Source organism: Bombina bombina, chromosome 9 (genome assembly GCF_027579735.1).
Source record: "Bombina bombina isolate aBomBom1 chromosome 9, aBomBom1.pri, whole genome shotgun sequence".
Classification (NCBI taxonomy): domain Eukaryota; kingdom Metazoa; phylum Chordata; class Amphibia; order Anura; family Bombinatoridae; genus Bombina; species Bombina bombina.
In genome coordinates this window covers 29521840-29531739 of record NC_069507.1, presented here as the reverse complement: position 1 = coordinate 29531739, position 9900 = coordinate 29521840, and positions in this window count along the sequence as shown.

Here is a 9900-nt window from a genome sequence, read left to right as displayed (position 1 = left end):
CATGTATTGTATGATAGAGCTGATCAGACACTCTAGACTTGCTTTTAGCCATGTATTGTATGATAGAGCTGATCAGACACTCTAGACTTGCTTTTAGCCATGTATTGTATGATAGAGCTGAGCAGGCACTCTAGATTTGCTTTTAGCCATGTATTGTATGATAGATCTGAGCAGGCACTCTAGATTTGCTTTTAGCCATGTATTGTATGATAGAGCTGAGCAGGCACTCTAGATTTGCTTTTAGCCATGTATTGTATGATAGAGCTGAGCAGACACTCTAGACTTGCTTTTAGCCATGTATTGTATGATAGAGCTGAGCAGGCACTCTAGATTTGCTTTTAGCCATGTATTGTATGATAGAGCTAAGCAGGAACTCTAGATTTGCTTTTAGCTATGTATTGTATGATAGAGCTGATCAGACACTATATACTTGCTTTTAGCCATGTATTGTATGATAGAGCTGAGCAGACACTCTAGACTTGCTTTTAGCCATGTATTGTATGATAGAGCTGAGCAGGCACTCTAGATTTGCTTTTAGCCATGTATTGTATGATAGAGCTGAGCAGGCACTCTAGACTTGCTTTTAGCCATGTATTGTATGATAGAGCTAAGCAGGAACTCGAGATTTGCTTTTAGCCATGTATTTTATGATAGAGCTGAGCAGGCACTCTAGACTTGCTTTTAGCCATGTATTGTATGATAGAGCTGATCAGACACTCTAGACTTGCTTTTAGCCATGTATTGTATGATAGAGCTGAGCAGGCACTCTAGATTTGCTTTTAGCCATGTATTGTATGATAGATCTGAGCAGGCACTCTAGATTTGCTTTTAGCCATGTATTGTATGATAGAGCTGAGCAGGCACTCTAGATTTGCTTTTAGCCATGTATTGTATGATAGAGCTGAGCAGACACTCTAGACTTGCTTTTAGCCATGTATTGTATGATAGAGCTGAGCAGGCACTCTAGATTTGCTTTTAGCCATGTATTGTATGATAGAGCTAAGCAGGAACTCTAGACTTGCTTTTAGCCATGTATTGTATGATAGAGCTAAGCAGGAACTCTAGATTTGCTTTTAGCCATGTATTTTATGATAGAGCTGAGCAGGCACTCTAGACTTGCTTTTAGCCATGTATTGTATGATAGAGCTGATCAGACACTCTAGACTTGCTTTTAGCCATGTATTGTATGATAGAGCTGAGCAGGCACTCTAGATTTGCTTTTAGCCATGTATTGTATGATAGATCTGAGCAGGCACTCTAGATTTGCTTTTAGCCATGTATTGTATGATAGAGCTGAGCAGGCACTCTAGACTTGCTTTTAGCCATGTATTGTATGATAGAGCTGATCAGACACTCTAGACTTGCTTTTAGCCATGTATTGTATGATAGAGCTGAGCAGGCACTCTAGATTTGCTTTTAGCCATGTATTGTATGATAGAGCTGAGCAGGCACTCTAGATTTGCTTTTAGCCATGTATTGTATGATAGAGCTGAGCAGGCACTCTAGATTTGCTTTTAGCCATGTATTGTATGATAGAGCTGAGCAGACACTCTAGACTTGCTTTTAGCCATGTATTGTATGATAGAGCTGAGCAGGCACTCTAGATTTGCTTTTAGCCATGTATTGTATGATAGAGCTAAGCAGGAACTCTAGACTTGCTTTTAGCCATGTATTGTATGATAGAGCTAAGCAGGAACTCTAGATTTGCTTTTAGCCATGTATTTTATGATAGAGCTGAGCAGGCACTCTAGACTTGCTTTTAGCCATGTATTGTATGATAGAGCTGATCAGACACTCTAGACTTGCTTTTAGCCATGTATTGTATGATAGAGCTGAGCAGGCACTCTAGATTTGCTTTTAGCCATGTATTGTATGATAGATCTGAGCAGGCACTCTAGATTTGCTTTTAGCCATGTATTGTATGATAGAGCTGAGCAGGCACTCTAGATTTGCTTTTAGCCATGTATTGTATGATAGAGCTGAGCAGACACTCTAGACTTGCTTTTAGCCATGTATTGTATGATAGAGCTGAGCAGGCACTCTAGATTTGCTTTTAGCCATGTATTGTATGATAGAGCTAAGCAGGAACTCTAGATTTGCTTTTAGCTATGTATTGTATGATAGAGCTGATCAGACACTATATACTTGCTTTTAGCCATGTATTGTATGATAGAGCTGAGCAGACACTCTAGACTTGCTTTTAGCCATGTATTGTATGATAGAGCTGAGCAGGCACTCTAGATTTGCTTTTAGCCATGTATTGTATGATAGAGCTGAGCAGGCACTCTAGACTTGCTTTTAGCCATGTATTGTATGATAGAGCTAAGCAGGAACTCTAGATTTGCTTTTAGCCATGTATTTTATGATAGAGCTGAGCAGGCACTCTAGACTTGCTTTTAGCCATGTATTGTATGATAGAGCTGAGCAGACACTCTAGACTTGCTTTTAGCCATGTATTGTATGATAGAGCTGAGCAGGCACTCTAGATTTGCTTTCAGCCATGTATTGTATGATAGAGCTGAGCAGGCACTCTAGATTTGCTTTTAGCCATGTATTGTATGATAGAGCTGAGCAGGCACTCTAGACTTGCTTTTAGCCATGTATTGTATGATAGAGCTGAGCAGGCACTCTAGACTTGCTTTCAGCCATGTATTGTAGGATAGAGCTGAGCAGGCACTCTAGACTTGCTTTTAGCCATGTATTGTATGATAGAGCTGAGCAGGCACTCTAGACTTGCTTTTAGCCATGTATTGCATGATAGAGCTGAGCAGGCACTCTAGACTTGCTTTTAGCCATGTATTGTATGATAGAGCTGAGCAGGCACTCTAGATTTGCTTTTAGCCATGTATTGTATGATAGAGCTGAGCAGGCACTCTAGATTTGCTTTTAGCCATGTAATGTTTGATAGAGCTGAGCAGGCACTATAGACTTGCTTTTAGCCATGTAATGTATGATATAGCTGAGCAGGCACTCTATATTTGCTTTTAGCCATGTATTGTATGATAGAGCTGAGCAGGCACTCTAGATTTGCTTTTAGCCATGTATTGTATGATAGAGCTGAGCAGACACTCTAGACTTGCTTTTAGCCATGTATTGTATGATAGAGCTAAGCAGGCACTCTAGATTTGCTTTTAGCCATGTATTGTATGATAGAGCTGAGCAGACACTCTAGACTTGCTTTTAGCCATGTATTGTATGATAGAGCTAAGCAGACACTCTAGACTTGCTTTTAGCCATGTATTGTATGATAGAGCTGAGCAGGCAGTCTAGACTTGCTTTTAGCCATGTATTGTATGATAGAGCTGAGCAGGCAGTCTAGACTTGCTTTTAGCCATGTATTGTATGATAGAGCTAAGCAGACACTCTAGACTTGCTTTTAGCCATTTATTGTATGATAGATCTGAGCAGGCACTCTAGATTTGCTTTTAGCCATGTATTGTATGATAGAGCTGAGCAGGCAGTCTAGACTTGCTTTTAGCCATGTATTGTATGATAGATCTGAGCAGGCACTCTAGATTTGCTTTTAGCCATGTATTGTATGATAGATCTGAGCAGGCACTCTAGATTTGCTTTTAGCCATGTATTGTATGATAGAGCTGAGCAGGCACTTAGGGCCCAATTATCTAACATTGGCCAGGCAGACATGAAAAACAACTGTCATAGGAGCTGCCTCAAGGTATTACCTAAAAAAAGTTTCTATTAACCACCTGGTATAGATGTCCATTACCTAGGATCAGGAACAACCTTTTGACGGAGGTGGAGAGTGGTGGACCCAGTGAGATGAGTACGACGTATAAGCCGAAAGTGGAAAGACTCCAGTTTACACATCCTGGGTTCGATTTATGAAGCAGCGGATGGTACTTCCGACCCACTCCGCTTCAGTTCCGCCTTAAGCAGAAGTTTAGAAGCAGCGGTCCTAAGATGGCTGCTCCTTAACTCGTTCCCCACATCTGTGGTGGCGGACAGCAATCAGCCCGATCGAATACGATCGGGTTGATTGACACCCCCTGCTAGTGGCCGCCAGAAACAGCAGCAGTTATGAAGAAGCGGTAACAAAGATCGCTGCTCCATAACCTGTCCGCCTGCTCTGAGCAGGCGGACAGACATCGCCGGAAATCAACCCGATCGAGTACGATCGGGTTGATTGACACCCCCCTGCTGGCGGCCAATTGGCCTCGAGTCTGCATGGGGTGGCATTGCACCAGCAGCTCTTGTGAGCTGCTTGTGCATTGCTGAATATGGCAAGCGTATTGCTCGCCGTATTCAGCGAGGTCTGGCGGACCTGATCCGCACTTTCGGATCAGGTCCGCCAGACCTTGATAAATAGGGGCCCATATTTTTACTGCATGTTTTTATTTCAACACTACATTTATTTGTTTCATACCATTAGTACTGACATTATTTGGGGTCCTGGTATAATATATGCATCTTCTTCAGCTTTGTAAACACAGAGAACAACCCTTTGCCATACACATTGAATTCTAGTTAAAAACTTTTTTTACAGAATTCCAACAGGTGTCATAGTACTGCTGAGATTTCTTACAGAATCACTCTGTATCTCATGAGAACTTATTGAAACTTAAATGTATTATGATGGTGCAGTTTATCACTGATATATATATATATCTCAAAAGTACAAAATGCTTTCACACTAAGGTCAGAATAAAACTTTTATGATTTTAAAAATTGCCAATTAATTTCCATTATCAAAATGTGCACAGTCTTTTTATTTGCACACTTTGGGCTAGATAGCATATGGAGCGCAATTTTGCGCTTCTGCAAACCCGTAGTCTGCGCTCAGTTTTTTTTTTACATAAGCTGTACTGAGCGCAAGATTATGGGTTAAAAGTTTTTTTTTGCGACTTCACCTTTGCATTGAGACACCCAAGCACAATCATGAACACACACCCATAGCGTTCAATAAAGCCTTGTTTCCATGTTGATAGCAACAAAACCACAGTTTGTGTATCCTCGATCGCAACAATGCATAAATATATATGTATACTTTCATATACATATATATTTATGTATTCATAGGTGTTTATATGTATGAATATACATTTTATATAAAAATACACATATAAATACTTACATTTATATTAATTCTAGAATACACATATAAATACATAAATATATATTAATTCTAGAATACACATATAAATACATAAATATATATTAATTCTAGAATACACATATAAATACATAAATATATATTCATAAAAATACACCTATAAATACATAACTATATATTCATACATATATACACCTATAAATACATGACTATATTTGTATACATATATATTTTAAGAGATAGAAATACTAATAATTGTGTCCCTATGTAGCAGGCTGGTTTTTCTAACACCTGACCTTATAACTTTTTAATACAATAAAATGTATTTATAATTTTTATCACACAATATTAACAAAAGTTTAATATGATTAAAATATGGGTTCTCCCGTAAAGTCGCAATTTTGCCCAAAGGCGAGCGCACATTGGAAGAGTGCACTTAACTTGTAAACTAGCCGTTTCTGAGGCACCAACTCCTACTGAGCATGTGCAAGAATTAACCGTGTGAGCCCATATGCATTTTGTGATTGGCTGATGGAAAATTGATGTATAATTAGTGATAGAATGAACTAAAAAATGAGTTAGAAAACGATAATAATTATGAGCAAAATTGCGAGATAAGATACAATAAAATATAATAAAATAAAGTCACTTTGTGGTTTCTTATTATGTTTAGGATATTTTTGCTTGGTGACTCAAAAGAAGATATCCAATCGCATCTGTATAGGCAGCTCTCTTGAAATAAAGGATCAGCAAGCAGAGTCCTATACGATAGGAGAGACAGAGACGCCTGTGTCTCGCCTATCGTTTAGGACTCTGCTTGCTGTGGGGAAATTGAACTAACAGCTTGATTACAAGTTTGTGCATTCGTCTTTTAACGCTGAAAATATGGTAATTGCAGAGTTAAAACAGCACTGCAGCCATTACAAGTCTTGTGGGTATAGGTGAACAGCAAGCCTTTTAGCCTGTAACGCAACGTCAGTACCGCACTTGTAAAAATGTCATTTTTTAATGGGATTCCCATAGCGCTGGTATTACGAGTTTTCTAAAAAGCCTAAAACGACAAGATCTGTACCACCATCTAAAGTCAGTAGTTATGAGTTTTACGCTACAAAACTGTAACATAAAACTCATAACTAATGTGTTAAAAGGTACACTAATAAACTACCTATTAACCCCTAAACTGAGGCCCTCCCGCATTGCAAACACTAAGTTAAATTTATTAACCCCTAATCTGCCGCTCCCGATATCGCCGCCACTAATAAAATGTATTAACCCCTATTCCGCTGCTCCCCGACATCGTCACCACTAAACTAAAGTTATTAACCCTAAACCACCGCCCTCCCGCATTGCAAACACTATTTAAATATTATTAACCCCTAATCTGCCATCCACCCACATCGCCCCCTATACTAAAGTTATTAAGCCCTACACCGCCGCCACTATAATAAACCTATTAACCCCTAAACTGAAAGCCCCCCACAACTAAATAAAATAAATTAATCTATTAAACCCTAAACCGAAAGCCCCCCACATCGCAATAAACTAATTTAAACTAGAAAACCCTAAACCTAACCCTAATGTAACCCTAACCCTAACACCCCCCTAACTTTAATATAATTAAAATATAGCTAAATTAAACTTACAATTATTAACTAAATAAACATATTACCCCTAAACCGCCAGCCCCCATATCGCAATAACCTAAATTAAACTATTAACCCCTAACCCTAACATAACCATAGCCCTAACGTAACCCTAACACCCCCTAACTTTAACATAATTAAAACAGAGCTACATTACATTTACAATTATTAACTAAATAGTACTTATTTAAAACAAAATACATACCTGTGAAATAAAGCCTAAGCTAGCTACAATATAACTAATAGTTCTTTTGTAGCTAGCTTAGGTTTTATTTTTATTTCACAGGTACGTTTGTATTAATTTTAACTAGGTAGACTAGTTAGTAAATAGTTATTAACTATTTAATAACTACCTAGTTCAAATAAATACAAAATTACCTGTCAAATAAAACCTAAGCTACCTTACACTAAAACCTAAAATTACAAAAAATTAGAAAAACTACCATTACAAAAACAAACAAAATTATTAAAAAAATAAATAACAATTATTCCTATTCTAATACCCTTTAAAATAAAAAACCCACCCCAAAATTAAAAAAAAGTCTAATCGAAGATAAACTACCAAGGGCACTTAAAAGGGCCTTTTTTAGGGCATTGCCCAAAGTTAAACAGCTCTTTTGCTACAAAAACAAACAAACACCCCCCTAACAGTAAACAAACCCCCATCCCCCAAAATACCAAGGGCCCTTAAAAGGGCCTTTTGGGGGACCCTTAAAAGGGCATTTTGTAGGGCATTGCCCTAAGTTAAACAGCTATTCTGCTACAATAAAACATTACCCCTAACAGTATACAAATCCCAACCCCCCAAACTACCAAGGGCCCTTAAAAGGGCATTTTTGTAGGGCATTGCCCTAAGTTAAACAGCTCTTTTGCTACAAAAAAACACCCCCTAACAGTATACAAACCCCAACCACCCAAACTACCAAGGGCCCTTCAAAGGGCCTTTTGGGGGGGCTTAAATGGCTTTTTTTGGGGCATTGCCCTAAGGTAAACAGCTCTTTTACTACAAAAAACAAAAAACAAACATCCCCTAAAAAAATACATTACACAAATAACAAATTATCAAAAATAATAAAAAATATTCCTATTCTAATATCCATTAAAAAAAACATCCCAAAATAAAAAAAAACTAATCTAGAATAAACTACCAATGGCCCTTAAAAGGGCCTTTTGTAGGGCATTGCCCTAAATAAATCAGCTCTGTTTAGGAAAAAATAATTTGGATGGACATTGCCCTTAAAAGGGCATTTAGCTCTTTTACTGCCCAAACCCTAATCTAAAAATAAAACCCACTAAAAAAAAAAACGTTAATAGGTTTATTTAGTAAATATTAGTAAGTTTAATGTGGCTATATTTTAATTATGTTAAAGTTAGTGTTAGGGTTAAGTTAGGGTTAGGGGTTAATAGTTTAATTTAGCTTGTTGCGATGTGGTGGGCTGGCGGTTTACGGGTTACTAGATTTATTTAGTGGTAGTGATGTGGGAGGCCAGAGGTTTAAGGGTTAATAGCTTTATTTAGTTGCGGCAATGTTGGGGGGCGGCGGAATAGGGGTTATTATATTTATTATAGTGTGGGCGATGTTGGGGTGCGGAAGAATAGGGGTTAGTAACTTTAGTATAGTGATGGCGATATTGGGAGCGGCAGATTAGGGGTTTAATAGGTTTATTTAGGTGGGGTGATATCGGGGTGGCAAATTAGGGGTTAATAACTATAGGCAGGCGTCAGCGATGTCGGGGGCAGCAGATTAGGGGTGTTTAGACGTGGGGTTTATGTTAGGGTGTTAGGTTTATACGTTAGTTTCCTTTTCCCCATAGACATCAATGGGGCTGCGTTACGGATCTTTTCTTTCCGCGATCGCAGGTCTTAGACTTTTTTCTGACCGCTCTCCCAATTGATGTCTACGGGGAAAGCGTGCACAAGCATGTCAAATCAGCGCTTGTTTTTGGTGCGGTATGGAGCTTAAAAACCCCATATCGCCCACACAAGCCTGGTTTTTGAAACCTTGTAATGGCAGCGCTATAGGGGATTAAATAACGCCACTTTTGTTGCATTCGTTAATTTCCCTATATCGCTCAAAACTCGTAATCTAGGCGTACGAGATTTGTCAGAAATAAATCTATGCAAAAAACAGGATGGAGTGAGTGCACCTTAAACGTGAACTTGTGATTATTATGGTAGCTCTAAAAAACCCTTCAGAGTGATAAAAGTTCCTCCAAACTATTATCGAAGTGTTTAATAATTAGGACAGGTGAAGGGGAGCTGATTATATGTTCAAAAATTCTTAAGAAATTCTTAAGAAATTACTTGAGAAATTATTATTTACAATAAATTGTTATGAAAACTTTGTAATAGTGCAGAAATTGTGTGTGTACTTAGTGCAATTTGATATCTAAAATTTAATAGCAAAATGAACTAATAAATGATTTAAAAAAATGAAAAGTTTGTGTAAAATTAGTTTTATATTGTTAATAGGCAAACAGATATATCAAAATTTATAACATAGTTAAAAAATCTTAATAGACAAAAGGTCAGATACAATATTGATACAATATGAGCTCAAACAGTTAAAAAACAGTATAGAAAACAAACATTTAAATAGCAGATATCTGTGCTGATAGTAAAATTAATAAATCGCCCTGCAGTGTATAGTGTAAAACAAGAGTCACTGAAAAAACGGCTTATTTTTGGACATCAGATAAAAAACTTTTTTAAGAGAGCCTTTAAATGGAACAAGATACAGTGTACCTTTGAAAGACGTTTATTTCAATACTATTTGTAACAGGTGGCAGACTCCGTTGAGGAAAATGGTGGATAATTGAGTATGCCTGAATGGTTTTGTAGAATATTTCAGAGGTCTACAGAATACCAACATGTGATAATAAATGGTATGCTATTAGTAATAGCTTTAATTCTGTAGTGTACAGCGTTCAGCGTTCTCAAATATTCTTTTAGGTAGGATAAAAATGAAATAGTACCTGTTGTCAGAGGGCTGCTATTAGTAATAGCTATGGATCCTGAGATGTTTCATACACCTTTGTGGGTTACGGTGTCCCAATACTCTCAATCAGTATGGACTAGGATCTTTTTCAGGTCTCCGGTGCTTTGTGCTTCTCAGGCAGGTGAAAGATTTTACAAGCTCTGATGACAGCTGACCTCCGTTACAGGATGTCAAATTTATGTTGTAAT